This window comes from Mustela lutreola, chromosome 1 (assembly GCF_030435805.1).
Source record: "Mustela lutreola isolate mMusLut2 chromosome 1, mMusLut2.pri, whole genome shotgun sequence".
NCBI classification, from domain to species: Eukaryota; Metazoa; Chordata; class Mammalia; order Carnivora; family Mustelidae; genus Mustela; species Mustela lutreola.
In genome coordinates this window covers 259306924-259324579 of record NC_081290.1, presented here as the reverse complement: position 1 = coordinate 259324579, position 17656 = coordinate 259306924, and the positions used below count along the sequence as shown (strand labels likewise).

Genomic DNA, 17656 nt, shown 5'->3' with positions numbered 1-17656 from the left:
TCTCTAGTTTGATATGTCATCCATTTACTTCTGCTTAAATTTTTTGGTGGATAAAGGGCTTTAATATTCTGGGGTATTTTTAATTGCTTTATGCAAAGTATTATCATAGAGCTGATTCAAAATCCCATCGACCCACTAAGAGGAATGTATACCTTAACAACTAAGAGACATTTAGTCGTACTGTATACTAAGTCAACACAACATGGCTGAGGGAATCCTTTACCTAATACAATTTTGATTTCCTGCTTTAGGAATCCTGAAATTGTGGATTACCCATATATACTTTGAGACATGCTTTAGATGTTTTTTCTGGAAGCCTTGCAGCTGCCCTAAAAATTGAATGTATTGTAGAACAGACCTATGGTAAGTGTTTTTTTTTTTTTTTCTCCTTTTTCTTCTGTCGGTTTCATGTTCATATTAAGTCTTAGGAATGTTGTAATGCTGCTCCCTGCTGGACAAAGTGTAATTCTTTAAAGTTGGCACTTAATAGATGGGCAAATAACTGGTTAGCTGGGTCCACTAAAGAGGGTGCATTCATAGAAAAACAACAGTATACAATAAAAGCAACTTTATTATCATAATGGGTGATACCATTGTGATTGTGTTGGTATCTGGAGTATGATGAAGGTGCCGATGGTTTTGTTTCTAAATTTCATTGTCTGCTTGTATAGTGACATCTACAAGTTAAAACAAACATACGTTGAAAGATGCTTATAGGTGATGGGATTTCCTAAATTGTATGCATATAGTGTTTATAATTGAAGTCAGTTTCTTCTTATTACTATTTTTTGTAATTTAATTTCCCATACTTTTGTTTTTCCAAAGGAAATATTTAAAACAGCTCCAGTATAATTTAAATTAGGCATTATTGGATCTATTTTGAATGAATCACCCTATGCTATACTTTATTCAGTGGACTTTAAGTGTAACTTGCTTTGTATATCCATCCTATAATCCAGCTATCATGTTTTCTAGTACACACAGTGAAATATTTACACAGAGTAACATTACGTTGGACCTCAAGTGTCATATCTATGTCCATCCTATTATGAAACCTCATACTGTGTGCATACACAAGTGCTCCCAAAATTATTAGAAAATGTTAGATAATTGTCAGGAATGTGTTAAGAAGAGTGTTTTTCTTCTTTCTGATGAGCTATAATACAGTTTTTGGAGTGCAGCCTGTATAAAATTATGTAGATTTTTTTTTAATGTAATATAGATTTTTTTTTAAAGGAAGCATACATTTCATTGAAAAGAAGAAAAAGTAACAAACAATATAGAGCTAAGCAAATATTTAATAGGATAGCTATTCTTATAGTCTTTAATGGGTTGGTACCTTTTTTGTAGCCATTGGAAAAGCCTGTGAAATTCACTGTTAATTAGGATTGTGGAGAATTAGGCATAGTAACTTTCTTTATTATCAAATATTACAATAAGAATTAGAAATGTAGACAAGAAAATAAATTGTTAGCAAAAAGAAGAACCCTGTTTTCCTTCTCTGTAAGAATATGTTATTTCAGAAAGCATACCATTTTAAACTTATTATAAAACATAACATCATATAGAAACATAAATGTAGGGGTGCCTGGATGGCTCAGTTGGCTGTGTCTGCCTTCAGCGTAGGTCACGATCCCATGAATCCTAGGATCAAGCCCTGCATTGTGCTCCCTGCTAAGGGGGGAGTCTCTTTCTCCCTCTTACCCTATCCCCTGCTTGTGGTCTCTCCTCTCTCACTCTCTCTCAAATAAGTAAATAAAATCTTTAAAAAAATGTGTAGTAAAAGGAATAAATATAAAGTAAGCATCCATGTTACCGTAAATCATCACTGGCATCCCAGAAACCCTTGATATAATCTTCCTATTTTAAAAAAGTAATGAATGTCCTGAAATTTGTGGTAATTATTTATATAGTCTCTATATAGTTTTTATCATTTTTAGGTGTATTTCTCAACAATATGTTCACTTTTTCTCTCGTTAATCTTTATGGAATCACGTGTATTTTTGGTAAACAATTTAATATTTTTATTAGAAATGTTTTTGTTATTTTGGAAGAGAAGTATATAAAGAATTAGAGATCTCAATGTAAATAAAGTCAGAGAGGACTCTCTTCAGTGTACTGGGGAGCTTAGGGACAGAAGGAGTTTAAGAAATGTAGATGTAGCAACAATTAAGGTGGAATCAAGATGCCTGTGGACAGGCTTGTGGCTTTTCACAGTAAGTGGGAGACTGGAAAGATGGCTAGGAAGGGACAGCATTCTTCAGGAAAGGGTATAAGGTTAGGGGTGGATGAGTCCTGTCAAAGTGCAGTTAGAGAACATTGGGGGAAAACAGGTGAGTTTGTCTAGTGTGTACTGCTTGTGGACTCCAAACCTGATACTGTCACTATTCTTACATTGTATTTCTTAGAACAAGTCTAGGGGCAGAAGCTCAGAACCCCCTTCTCAGTAGGGATGGAGGCCACCCTGTTGCTGCTGCTGCGGCCACTGCTTAGCCCCCTCTACTGCATGGTGAATGGTGGAGGAAATTCTCAGCAACATATGGCCCAGGCCTTGCAGCAACATGGAGGTCCAGCTGGAGCAGCCCCCTGAGTACTTGCTTTGGACCAGGTCCTGAGAATCACAGCTCATGGGAGTAGAGCTTGTAGAATGTGGCTTTGATGTTAGGCTGCCAAAGAAGTTCCAGTGGTTTTGCTTCCGTGCATTGAAGGTGATGAGAGTGATGTCCTTTTTGTGCTTGGTATTCTCTTGGCCTGGGCCATATAACACTACTATTCCTGCTGGGGTCTAGCTCTTCCCAAAATCCAGTACCATCAGGAATGTGTCATCTTCCAACAGCTGGAAGAAGTCCTTGCTTTCCATAAAGGTCCCATCCTCCTCTAGAACCAGTGTTAGCACTTCAGTCAGCTCAAGGGTCTCTATCGCCTTATCCAGCAGTTCTTGGCAGTTGGCAGCTTTGATCACAAAGCCAGAAAGGTGGCTGGGGGTAGTGGAGCTGAGGTCCAGACACAATGGCTAAATTCGGAGCTCTTATTGGATACTGACCAAAGACTAGCGCCTGTGACTGCCTCTGCGCTTTCCTTCAGAGTGGTACTTGCCTGCCACATCATGATCCTGACATGGCTATGGGGTGACAAGTGGTGTATCAGGCAGCATGGGACATGGGTGATCAGCTGGTAAGTGCCGTTGTCTAGAATCATATGTATTCTTCCTTCTTTTATTCAGCATTATGTTTTGAAGATCATGTATGTAGTTGCAAGTAATATTCATTCCTTTTCATCATTGTACATTATTCATTGGGAATCACTATGACAGATTTCATTCAGGCTATTGCTGGTGGATATTTGGGTTGTTTCTAGTGTTTGGCTATTATAAATGACATTGCCATGAATGTTCTTTTATATATCATATGTTTTTATCTGTGTCAGGTAGAAAAAGTAATGTATTTTCAGCTTAAAGCTAATTGATTATATGATATTTTAAATTAATTTAAATGAGTATCTGAGAAATTTGTTATATCCTGAAAGTAACACATATTAAATATTGGAAAAGATTCTGAAGTGATTATAATTTCTTTTACCCTAGGCCTTAAGCGTGTAGTATAGTGGCATATGGTTTGTGATAGTCTCAAAATAGCGTATGTGTAGTTAGATATATAGATCTAGTGAAGAAATAGATTATAAGACTTAAGGTAATAACTCTGGTTTACTTTATTACTTCATTCATTCTGTTAACTATCATGTTGTATTTTGTATAACTCCTTTATTGATGAAGAAACTAAGGAGGACTAGAGGGATTGAGTCACTTGGACAAGGTCATTTAGCCAGTCAGAACTAGAAACCAGATCAACTTGTCTACTTGGCAGTCATGATTTAAAGAAAACAAAGGGAAAAGTGAAATTAGGGTATTTTCTTGAATGTGTCCAGCCATTTAAGTTGAAAATTTCCCTGACAAGCTTTCAAAAATTATCAGATATTCTTTTGACTGTTAACCAAGAATTGGCTTAGGACAGGGAATTCCATGTTTGAAGCTTCCAAAATGTTACCACTCTTTTATCACAGTTCATCTTCTAAAAGACAGGTGTAGTAGTATATTCTAACTTGGAGAATTTTACTTTGAGTGAGTCCTCATTCATTAGGCCTTATTAACAGATGGTATATTTCTTATCTGTTCATTTTATGGATAATTGAATCTTATCCTTTATGTGCCAAAACTTGTTTTGTAGGAACATTTTTTCAAAATGTTTCTAAAAGAAAATTTAACCTGTTTTCTTAAACAGAACAAATGGAGTATAATTTAAGGTTTTTTTCTTATTTGTTTGCTTGTTTGTTTTTATGGCCCAGAGTTGTCATTATGAACCTCAGTCCCTTCACGTAATTTATGTGATTTCCTCAGAAGCTTTTGCTATGTAGGACTGTTCTTCTAAGTTGTCCTAAACTGATATGTTTTTATGTCCTGGGTTCTACTTGTAATGTGTGGCATTTGTTTTGCTTTGTGTTTTACTTTTGTTACGTAATTCTTGTCTTGCTGTCTGCATTATATTGACTCTAATACTAAAATCAACATTTGCATAACATATGTTGTTTAGATGAGAGCTTAAGTATGGTTCTGCCCCATCTACTGACTAAGGGCACAGAAGGTATGGCAGCTTTTTAAAATTTACATTGGGTTCATCAACTAGGCTAGCCAGTTTGTTTGAGAGGACTGAGATTATCTGACAGCTGATTTCTGAGCAGTGGAAATGCAGTGTAGATTGCATATACCTGTGCATCCTTATTTGGGGAATAAAAAGTATCATGTACACATTTTCTTATAAAATACTGAAACTGAAACTGGAGTTGCTTAAGGATTCCTTCAAATGGGAAGTCCAATGCACTTAAGTCAGTGTTTCCTAATTATAAAATATTTGATAGGATGAGCTTTGAAATGAAACAATGTATTAGATGACACTGCCATTTGAAAATGGTAGTCATAAAAATTAAACCACCTTTGGGGTATCTGGGTGGCTCAGTGGGTTAAGCCTCTGCCTTCAGGTCAGGTCCTAGGATTGAACCCCACATGGGGCTCTGTGCAGGGAGCCTTCTTCCCCCCTCTCTCTCTGCCTGCCTCTCTGACTACTTATGATCTCTCTCTCTGTCAAATAAATAAATAAAATCTTAAAAAAAATAATAATTAAACCACCTTTGAAATGATAGATTTTTCAAGGACAATATAGAAGTAACACAGATTTGGTTTCATGAAAACATAGTGCTTCAGGAAAACATTCGTTTCAAAGTGAAATGCATTTGACTGCTTACCCAGTTATAAACTACTGAATATTAATTTTTAAAAAAACCAAAAACCAGAAATGGGAAAGTATATTTGGTTTTTGGATCACAGGAGATAATTGGGAAAGATAAATAATTGCCATCACAGTACATTAGGCATATGATGATTTCCTATGTCAGTGATGTTTTTGTTAAAATTTGAAAATTCCTTTGTTTTAAAACTTACATGAACCAATTTTACATGTACAATTGGGGATAAAACAAACAAAGAATGTGGAGTTTTTTTTGCAATGAGAACATCTTTGGGAATTGCCTTATAAACAAAATATCTTAGAGGCCCAAAGAGAGGAACAGCTTTACCTAGGATACATCCGAGATAATATCTGTAGTGGAAGGGCAAAATGATACAACGCCCATGGAAGACAAATGGGCGATTTCTGGAGAAAGACCAATGCATTTACACATTGGTCTTCATATCAATTGCAAAACTTTATTGCAGATATACTTGTGTACTCATGTAATAATGTATGTATAGGAGTTTTTGCTGTAGCATTTTGCAGTAACCAGAGATTAGAAACACCCCTAATGTCTATCAGTAGGGTACTGGTTAAATGAACTGTGGCATAGCTATACAATAAAATACAGCTAAGAAAAAAGAAAAAGGATGTTTTCTCTATGCAGATTTAGAAAGTTTTGAAACATACATTGGTATTTTAAGAGAGCAAAGTTCGGGGTACCTGTCTGGCTCAGTCAGTAGAGTGTGCCACTTCTGGTTTCAGGGTGGTGGGTTTAAGCCCCACATTGGGTGTAGAGCTTACTTTAAAAAAAATCTTAAAATAATAAAAGGGCAGGGGTGCCCGGCTGGCTTCGTTGGTTAAGTGTCTGCCTTTGACTCAGGTCATGATCCCAGGGTCCCAGGATCTAGTCCTGCATCAGGCTCCATGCTCGGCAGGTAGCCTGCTTCTCCCTCTTCCCTCACCCCACTCGTGCTTTCTTTTTCTCAAATAAATAAATAAATAAATAAAAATTTAAGAAGGGTAAAGTTCAGTGTTTTAATAAACTACCTTTTGCATGAAGAATGAAGAGGATAAAAATACGTATTTGTTTTTGCTTATATTTGCAAAAAATAAAATTTGGAAGGTTTTCTAAAATTTAAGTCCTGTATGTGAATGGGTGAGGAAAATGGAGTAGATAGGAGTTTAACTGTATATCAAGTAGATTGCTTTTAGTTTTTGAATATTGTTTGAATATTGCTTGAATATTGTTACTCATTAAAAATAGTTTTGTATTGGGACGCCTGGGTGGCTCAGTGGGTTAAGCCTCTCGCATTGGGCTCTCTGATCAGCAGGGAGCCTGCTTCCCCCTCTCTCTGTCTACCTCTCTGCCTACTTGTGATCTCTGTCAAATAAATAAATAAAATCTTTTTTAAAAAGTATTGTTTCATTTGTAAATCAAATGAGAGGGAAGGAAAGGGGTAAGTCTGCTATATTTACCACGAAATTAGCTCATTTTACCCCTTTATCCTCAGAGCCTCATAGATAGTAAGCGTTGTATTATTATGCAAATGAAAAATGAGCCCTGTAATCTTTAGAGGATCTCTTTTAGCTTATTTCTTTAAGTATTTTTTCCATATGAGAAAAACAGTATTGTAGCTCCTGTATTGATTCTGGTATAGAAATAAAGGAAAATATTTAAGTGGCAGGTAATGAGATACATTGTTTAGTTTATTATCATAGTATCATGAAATTTCATTTTGTTTTTATGATACTGTTATTAAAGAATTATATTTTCTTTAGCTTCATTGAAAAATAAAATGAAATTTTTCAAGAGAGTCCTATAATTAGGTAATAAGCTTTCATAATTAACAAATAAAAGTTTATGAAATTTGAAGGCAAGGGGGAAAACAGCAAACATACATATTCTTTATACTGCCTTGTCCTCTGTGGTACTTTGTTTTCTCATTTAAGGGCAAATGTTCAGTCCTGAGATTATTTTAGCTCTGTTATTAAAGCAACAGCAGCAACTCCTCACAGAAAGGCCAGATACCTCTGAAAATATGGTATTAGAGGTTAGGGGGTTGCAGGAGGTAATAGGGTGAGTGGCTTTTGCTCTTCCATTTAAAAGAGTCCAGGCATTTGTCTCAGCTATTGAGTTGAAAATTTGATTATTCAAATAAGTATAAGAATGTTTAGTTTTCACCTTCAGATTTTATGTCAGTTTCTAGATTTCCTATAACAAGGATTTTGACTACCTTTGTATAGTGTATATTTGTGTGTAAAACTACCTTTTTGAAGAAAGCTGTATATACAGAGAAGTGCAGATACTAAAAATAGGTAGCTCAGTGAATTTTCTAGAAGCCAAATAACCCATGTAACCAGCACCCAGATAAAGAAAAGAACATTATGTATGTATTTTGTATTGTATAGATAGAATTATACAATAGAATTTTTTTTATGTCTGGTTTCCTTTACTCAGTATCATGTCTTGAGATTCATCTGTGTTGTTGCATGTGGTTGTGGTTGGTTCATTTTCATTGCTCCTTTCGATCTTATCACTTTATCCATTCTGTTAGTGGACATTTGGATGGTTTTCCATATAACATTACTATAAGCATTCTAATACATATTTCTTGATTAATGTGTTTGCATATTTATTTTGTGGATGTCTGTCATCCAGACAGTGGTTAAATGAACTATGGCATATCTATAAAATGAAATACTCTACAGCTATAAAAAAGGAAAGGTGTTCTCTAGATATATTTGAAAATTATTTTTAAAAGCTTTTTAATTATTTTGATCTTAATAAGATTTTTTTGTTCGCATCCATCTGTGTATGTGTACACATTATGGACATTCATAAGGCTTTGATACTTTTGATACTTTTGATACTTTTTATTATTCAGAAATATTTTAGATATGTTCTAATTACATGCTATTATATTACAGAAAAATGTTTTTATATGCTCTGGTATTTTAGTTTTTATCTTGCGGTAATGTATATTATAAACTTCAGGATTATTGTATTTTTTAATTTTGCATTTATATTTTGTAATGAGGTAATTGCCTATTCAAAGATGTATTTTGTCTCTGATCACAGTGCTGAAATTAAAGGCAATTGTACTTGACTGTTAACTAAGCACTTAGATATTTTTCACTTGTCATTACACTTTTTAGTTTAAAGCATCAAATTAAATATTATTTTGCCATGGCTTTTATTTTAATTCATGCATTTAAAAACTGAAATTCAGATAAAAGATAGTTTCAAAATAAATTCAGTATATTATTTATGAGTGGAGCAACACATTAGCATTGGGTTCACAATAGATCATATCGCTTTTATTCCATCTTACAAGCTTAGCAGCACAAACAGAATAATCAACATATTATTTGGCTGTCATCTGCTGAACAGAAACCAGAGATCACAAGGAGGTTTTCCCTAGCTGTGGTGATGGCCTTTTTGTTCCAAGCCCCCATCTGGGAGGGCCATGGTGTGTTATCATATGGAACGCGGGGTTTTCTGTAATCTGCTTAGCTGCACTGCAGTTTGAATCTTCATTCCATGTTTGTGTAATTTATAATTTTAATGAGACCATGGCTCTTGTGGGCTTTGAAATATATTAAAAGCTCTTTTGTGCATATGCTTTTGTTCTTGCTTAATAGGCTCAGTGTATTTAAAACTGATGAATTTTTATTCATGAATTTGGATGTCTGGGGATTAACTTAGACTGAATATCATTACACTCATATATTGATGCTTGGAAAGTTTTTTATTGTTATTATTTTGTTTTTATGTGTTTCTCTGTGTCTGTGTGTCTGTGTGATACTTGCTACCAGAAAAGGAAAGAACTTACATAATTTTAAAAGGCTAGGAAAAAGTGACATCTCTAGATCATAAAGAATTGATTTAGATTTTATCCATCTTATTTATTGATACTCATATTTCATCATTAGTCTTAGTATTTTTAGATAAATGTTATAAAGTAATAATTATGGAAAAGCAACATTTAAATGAGTTAATACCTCACATACTGCTGTTTATATTGAAATAATATGTCAATGTGTGACAGAGATACACTTTGTATTTTAATTGTAGGACATCAATTGTCTGGTCATACTAAATCTGCCATTAAGTTTCTTGAATTAAAATAGATATATGTTTTATATTTTAACTACTTACAGTCTTCCCTATTTCAGTAAAACCCTTTTTATTAATGGATGTTTTTAACCCACAGTGATGGATATAATGAAAAGACTGATGGAAAAGCAGATTTCTAATAATTTATGAAATAGACCTTTTTTATTTTGCTAAAATACTGAAATATATTAAATGCTTCAAATATCTGTAGTTATTACTTATAATGTATTTTTAAATTTTGAATACATAATTTTTATGTAATTATATAATTATGTATAATTATATAACACCTTAGAAAAAAAAATCACGGCCCTTTCTAGATCCAGACGTTTTCTGAAGTTGCTGTCTATTGGATTCAATTAGTGGTAACATAATAGACCTAACTAGCCCTTTTATGAAGTTGCCCAAAATGTGTTTTTTTGTACAATTCTGTTTACTAGACTAAGCATTTTTGTAACTATAAAACATCATTCTTTTTTGATGCTGATGATCAGCAGTTTGGTTAGTCCCTTCCTCTCCCATTCCCCTTAAGTTAGAAATATGAAATATACACTGAAATGACTTCATTTTGTTCTTCTCTTAGCTTATCTGTCAGACTTGACATTGGAATGTTTGTTTTTCCAAAATAACGTCTTGCTTTAGTATTTTTTATTAGTTGTGCAATTTCAGTTAGCTTAGGAATTTATTATTGAAAATGTATGATTTGCTAAAACAGTGCTGTCCAATAGAAATATAATGCAAGTCATGTATATATTTTATTTAATCTAATCCTTGTATCCAAAATATTATCTTTCAGTGTGTAATCAATGTAAAATATTTTAGTATTTTTGTATTAGGTCTTCAAAGTCCCTTGTATATTTATACTTCTAATACATCTCAATTTGGACTAGTCTCATTTCACATGCTCAGTAGTCATATGTAGTTAAGATTACCTTATTGAACATTGTAGCTCTAAAGTTCTAGATATAAATATCATAACAAAATGTGTATTTTTTGCATTCCTCATTACTTTTCTAGTAATATCCTACACAAGTGACCAAAGAATATTTATGAGCTATGTAATTAAAATTACATATGGCATTTTTTATAGCTCTAGAATTGATACTGTTGGTATATATCTGCCTGATTAATACACAGAATCCATAATTAGTTCCTCTGACTCCTGAGTACTTTCAGATATTGTATAGATACCCTTAAATATATTGTAATGATAAGGAATGGCTAATGTAATGGATGTAGTATGCTCTGCAACAGTTGTGGGCAAATCAGATTTGTCAAACATATTTCAAGTATACCAAGGAGCTTAGTTTTAAAAGAATCTCATGGCAAATATTAATACTTTTTTCTTTTTTTTTTTTTAATTTTTTTTTTTTTTTTTTTTTTTATTTATTTATCAGAGAGAGAGAGGGGGAGAGAGTGAGCACAGGCAGACAGAATGGCAGGCAGAGGCAGAGGGAGAAGCAGGCTCCCTGCCAAGCAAGGAGCCCGATGTGGGACTCGATCCCAGGACGCTGGGATCATGACCTGAGCCGAAGGCAGCTGCTTAACCAACTGAGCCACCCAGGCGTCCCAATACTTTTTTCTTAAATAAAGTCGAGAACTCTTCGCATTCTTAGGATTTTTCTGCACAGGTATTTGTGTGAATGTATATCTCACTTTTCATATAAGTTTGCTTAGAACTCAAAATTTTTTAAACTTGTTGGAAGAAAAAAAATGAACATAAAATTTTCTAGGATTCTATACATTTTAAATGTTCTGTATATATTAAAAAATAGAGGGAACTTAATTAAGTTCTTTAGAAACATGTAATTAAGAACTGTAAAACCTTGAGTTACAACTGATTTGAATTGATTCAAATATTGTAAAGTATAAATGATCAAGGTGATGTTTATAAAATACAGCTACTGCACCCACTTTATAAAGAAAAGAGACCTTATGTGTAATTCACCTTGTTTGAGAGCAAATCATATGTTCATGAGATCTCTGAATTTTTCACATTTTGAATATTTTAACACTTTAAAATTTTGAAGGAAGTGAGCTAATTTTTATGTAATCAACTTTTCTGTAGATATTGCATGATGCCTGTTGTATTCTTTTACTCACTTAAATTTTTATTGATTTCTCTGTGACTTCTGCATTTAAAGTGTTGACACAAAATGTTAAACTATTCTTTAAACAATACCTCTAGTTTCTTGGAGATGATAAATCCATCCATTGATTTCCTAATTTTATTATGTACACAGTCAATTGTAATCCAAGATTACAGCAAACAAGATGTTAATTTCGAGCCATAATCTATGTACATTTCAATTACAGAGCATGATTGTTATAGAAGCACAGAATAAAAAGGAATAACATTTGTGCTATCCTCACAGGAGCTGTCAATAAAAGATGTAATAGGGGATTTAGGAATCTGGAAATGGCCAACTAATTTATGTGAATCTATTTTATTTCAGCTAGAAAGACCAAGCTCTTTTTCGTCTGCACTGCATATTGCAGAGCACAGGCTGTCTATAGAAAACCAGGCGGCTGCATATGGATAGTCCCTTGATATCATTCACTTGCTGTGTAATCTTATTATGCAAAGTTCTAATCTTCACCTAGAATGAATGCCTCTGGGTCAGAATATAGTCATATCAGGGTTTTTGAGGTCATGTTTTGTGATCCTTAGCTTATTCTTCTAAGTAGAGCTGGGATTTAAAGGGTATTCCCCAGAGATAGACAGCAGAACCTGCTGCCTTTTTGGAAGACAAGACCAACATGAGGTCTCTGGTAGGATTAAACTTGATTTGTAGCTGTAGGATTTTTTAACAGATGTATTATTGGACAGGGAATAGGGGGCCACCAGCACAGCAAAATTGAATCACGACTGGCATTCTCAGGGAGTTTGCTGCCTGCTAAAACAGCAGCTGCATGTGGATTTGACTTCTTTCAGGTGAAGCGACTTCCAGTCATTTGGAAAGGATGGGATGAAAAGGAACCTTGGTGATAATTTTGATGTCTGCAAGATTTAGTACCAGTGTAATGGGATTATCGGTAACACCTTCACTGCAGAAAAAGCCACCTGGCGCTATAACTGGCAGCAACTGAGAACTAATCCTTTCCCATCTCTTGGATGTCATTCATGAAGCTCAAAGCGATTTCTACCCTGCTAACTATGATTAATTTTATAAACAACAACAACAAAAAATCAGGTGATCAAGGCAAAGAATATGCTTCTTATTAATTATTTTTAATATGTAGCCACCTTAAAAGCTATTTGACTATAAATTAGGTAAGACATACATAAACTATATGTATAACTTAAAATTTATTAAAATGTTCAAATAAAAATGTGTTTTATACTTTTACAAGTTGAGTGACAATGTATTTGCTATTGGTAAAGATTTATATTTGAGATTAAATATTTAAATACTTTAGTTTTCTTTCAGCTGTATGGCCATTATCAATAAATTAATCAAAATGTCTATAGATGTAAGGAATTGAAATAACTTGTTTTATCATACATTTTACCTGTTTCTCACCACTTTGATGTCTGCTGATTAAATGTTTTTAGTAAAATCTTTAATGATACAAAAATATACAGACATTTATATTTTTGATAATTAAGAAAATGCTAGCTCAAACTAATGAAAAGAGCTTTTTTGTGAAAGTTTATGATCTTAATATATAAAAGTCCTAAAATAGTTAATACTGAATGACATTTTATAAAATCAGAGATTCCTAATGAAAGTTTTTCTTTAACCGGTAGAGGTTTAGTTGTTATTTGCTCTAGAGTTATGTATTAGCTAATTGAGGTGGTTTTTTTTTAAGCATCTTATTTAATCTAAAAACTTTATCAAGTACTTTGTTTAGAGGTGTTAATTATTTTAATATTCTTCTCCTACATGGTCCAGAATAAACTGAAAGAAAATGAAGTGAAATTATCCCATCAGTCACCCAAACAGTATACAACATAACTGCCAAGAGTAGAAAAGATAATTAGTGTTGTCAGTGTTATGATCCTAGAGTACTTACTTTTAAAATATTTATTCATAGAACTTGATTTTTATCTTGTTGTTGTTTTTTGTTTAGTAGCTTTATATTTAAAAAGTGGATTATAAGGCCTTAACCTTAGTGTTTTTAAACTTCAGAATTTTAACTAGATATAGGTGAATAAAATAATCATTGCAATTGTAAGAATTATTAAAATGTAATCATCTATTATACACAATGCATTGATTTATTTGTAGCCTCTGTTTACGTAGAGTACATTTTATTCTTCTTCATAGGAGATCTTTATCAGAAAAATCAATAAATGTAAGAAATTTATGTAGAAATCTTTGGTCAAACCTACCTAGCAAACTTGTCATTATTAGTGGATTTTGTTTTAACTGGTTCGAAGATACTGTATTCCAAAATGTGTTTCTTCATTTGTTGTCACATTTTTAATGAATGGGTGAGAAAGCTTAACAATATTTTTACTGAATGGTATTATGTTCGTTTGGTAAAGGACTTCTTTAGCCTTCTGATTGTATTTTTACTAGTTGAGAAGATGTTCATTTAAAATTCTACTATCACAGTAAAAAGATCTGTCCATGAAATAAGTGGACTAAAATCTTTTTCTTATCCTCATAGTGTAATCACTTATATTTTAAATACAAAATTTTTGGTTTATATGTAATTTCAGATTATCTTGCCAAGTAGTGTGTTTTCTCAGGGTAACTTTTTATTGTAGTTAGTAGTACTTTATAATTATTTTTTAAAAGTAGCTTTCCTTTCAAAGCAAAATTTGTCTCAAAGCTTTTATTAAACATAGTCTGTATCTACTTTTCTACTTTTTATTCAACCATTTATTGAATGGCTCTTGAGAGTTAATATTTTTTTCTTTTTCCATCCTTGGCATTCTTATTTGATTAGAGATGGTTATTTCCTTTGGAAAGCCCCCAAGTAAACTCATCTTAATTAAATTCACTGTAAACATATAAGGTCTTCTCAGTGGTACACATTAATTTTCAGGTAGATTCAAGATCACCCAAATTTCATACCTTTTTGGTAACTTATGGAGAAATCTGATTCATCTTTGATGAGTCAAATACTAAAATATACAAATACTAAATTTATTGGCAAAGTTGACTAATGACATCATAAAAGTTACGGGAATTGATTTTAGAGATCAGAGAAATGGATATAGACTGAGAGAAATGATAAGAATTTCTAAAAGAGTAAGTCAGGTGTAACAAAAGCAAGATGGGAATAATAGGAATTCTTGGTTATTTAAGAGATTTTGAGCCTTTTTTTTTTCTTTTTTGACAATTTATGAGACTTAGTGTCTCTCTAAAGGATCGTACATGAACTGTAGACTGGCACAGTGACAGCTAGCCTATGATAAAGCTAAATGATATTCTTCCATCTGAATGAATACCCTTCAGCTATTGCACATACAATTTGTATATTCTGAAATAGATGGATCTTATATAGTCATTGGGGGATTATTGGTGAGTGAATTTGATGGTTTTGGTATTTCACTCTTTGAAAGCTCTTATTTGTATGAAAAGTGTTAACTGCCTATAATTTATAAATATAAAATGAGTTTTGATACTTGGATGTATATAAAAAGTGAACTTCTGAAAACAACACTGGGTTTTTAAAAATCATTTTAATGTTAGAATGATACAGTTTATTTGATGGTGAAATTGAGAGTTCTCCCAAAGTTAAGATTCAGTTTAATAATGATGAATGGTTAACTTTTGTTAAATCTCTGAAAATGTCGAGTATGTCTCAGTGGTCTCAAGTGACAAAGTCCTTTGGTCTCAGCACAAAGTCCTTTATGGGTCTTCCTTCCCGGGAGCCTATTAAAACTATAGATTCTGTAGTCTTGCTCCCACAAATTCTTATTATTAGCTTTATGATGGGAGCCTGTGAATTTGCATTTTGAATTAGGTTCTCAGGTCATATTTAAAGCAGTGAATACTTTATTTTATTTATTTATTTAAAGATTTTATTTATTTATTTGACAGAAAGAGATCACAAGTAGGCAGAGAGAGGGGGAAGCAGGCTCCCTGCTGAGCAGAGAGCCTGATGTGGGGCTCTATCCCGGGACTCTGAGATCACAACCTGAGCCAAAGGCAGAGCCTTACCCCACTCAGCCACCCAGGTGCCCCAAAGCAGTGAATACTTTAAACCTTAAAGTGAGGGCAGTTATTTCCTCTGGAAGTGCATTAAAAAAAAAAAAATTAAATAAAATCATCATAGATTATGGGGATCAGAACTTTTTAATTTCTAGTTCTAGGAAAAGTACCCTCTGTACAAGTCTTACAGTAGATACAGTAGATTTAACATTATAGATTTGAACAATTCATGAGCAGCCCTGAAGGTGATTTTGAAATGGCAAGAATTTGAATTACTTTGACGAAGAGGCTGCTATGTGAGAGTGAATTATTTAGCTCTTGAGCAGAGTATGCCACTCCCCATCCCTGTCTTGATGAGCCTGTTCTTTTCTTGTCAAAATAACTTCCATGCAGGTTCTGAAATGGATGTATATCTTTTGGTTATTTTATGTAAAATCATTATTTGGGGGAAAAAGTATCTTGTGTAGATATTCTTGAATTTGAGAAATCACAGGAAGTCTCAGGAATGTCATTTTTGTCCAAATGACGGTAAATGGAGTAAAACTAATGTCAGGAGTTTTCTTCTTCACATGTACTTCTCTCTTTTCCCTTTTCATTAATTTGAACATTTCTTTAAATGCTAATATGTTCACTAACTGTTCTTAAAACAAAAAAGGTTATGATTTTAATTACTTCTTTGGCTGCTTATACTTTAAAATGAATGAATTTCTATAAATTGGTCATCCCAATTAACATTGATACTTTGCTTTTCCCCCTGAAAAGATGCATATCTTTTTGAATTAATTGTTTTTGTTTCCTTTGCATGAATATCCAGAAGTAGAATTACTGGGTTACATGGTATTTCTATTTTTAATTTTTTGAGGACCCTCCATACTGTTTTCCATAGTTGCTGTACCAGTTTACATTCCCACCAACAGTGCATAAGGGCTTTCTTTTCTCCATATCCTGGTGAACATTTGTTCTTTCTTACCTTTTTGATACAGCCATTCTGACTGGTGTCAGAATGGGAGCCTGTGAATTTGCATTTTGAATTAGGTTCTCAGATCATAGTTAAAGCAGTGAATACTTTATTTTATTTATTTATTTAAAGATTTTATTTATTTATTTGACAGAAAGAGAGAGATCACAAGTAGGCAGAGAGAGGGGGAAGCAGGCTCCCTGCTGAGCAGAGAGCCTGATGTGGGGCTCTATCCCGGGACTCTGAGATCACGACCTGAGCCGAAGGTTTTGATTTGCATTTCCGTGATGATTAGTAGTGTTGAGCTTCTTGTCATATGTCTGTTGGCCATGTGTATGTCTTCTTTGGAAAAATGTCTACTCAGGTCCTCTGCCCATTTTGTAATTGGATTATTTATGGGATTTAAAAATTTGTTTTTGGTATTGAGCTATATGAATTATCTATATATTTTGGATATTAATCCTTTTTCAGATATATCATTTGCAAATTATCTTCTCCCATTTAGCATATTGCCTTTTCATTTTGTCGATGGTTTTCCTTTAACTGTTTCCCTTGCCTGAGGAGACAGATGCAGAAAATATTGTTAAGACTGATATCGAGGGGATTGCTGCCTATATTTTCTTTTAGGAGTTTTGGGTTTTGGTTCTAAATTTAGGCCTTTAATCCATTTGAGTCTATTTTTGTGTATGGTGTAAGAAAGTGGCCCAGTTTTGTTCTCTTGCATGTAGCTATCCAGTTTTCCCGACGCTTAATGAAGAGAATGTCTTTCCCCCATTGTATATTCTTTCCTTCTTTGTCATAAATTAATTGACCATGTAATTGTCAATTTATTTCTGGCCTCTCTGTTCTGTTCCATTGATGTGTGTGTCTGTTTTTATGCCAGTACAATACAGTTTTGATTACTGCAGCTTTGTAGTATATCCAGCAGCAACAGATTACTAATAACATCTGTAACCAATTTTCAGTGTATCAGCTTGCTTTATTCTGATAGTTCCCAATTTCTGGCCTACATGACCTCAACTCATGAGACTGAGAAAATAAAAACCTGGAGCAATAGCTCCCGCATCTTTCTACCATCAAACTGACAAAACTACCAGTTTCTGAACCCATCTTTTTTCCTTATCATGTTGGAAAAACTGTTCCAACTTCTGTAAAAAGCCTATCTATTTTTGTTTGATACCACTCTCTC

At 33.4% G+C, this 17656-nt stretch overlaps 1 protein-coding gene and 1 pseudogene across 5 annotated transcripts in view; one reads left to right on the top strand and one right to left on the bottom strand.

Annotated features, from left to right (window-relative positions):
* IMMP1L (inner mitochondrial membrane peptidase subunit 1) overlaps positions 1–17656 on the top strand; it is a 79819-nt gene that overhangs the window by 20370 nt on the left and 41793 nt on the right. For 3 of the 5 annotated variants that reach the window (XM_059138871.1, XM_059138898.1, XM_059138888.1), the window contains exon 2: positions 252–363. The exons of 1 other annotated variant lie outside the window; for it this stretch is intronic. The gene's annotated coding sequence lies outside the window, so the exon portion shown is untranslated. Of the gene's footprint in view, positions 1–251; positions 364–3084; positions 3175–17656 lie in introns of all 5 variants that reach the window. One more of the 5 variants, XM_059138879.1, reaches the window with a different exon arrangement.
* Positions 2444–3108, bottom strand: LOC131839025 (lipid transferase CIDEB-like; annotated as a pseudogene).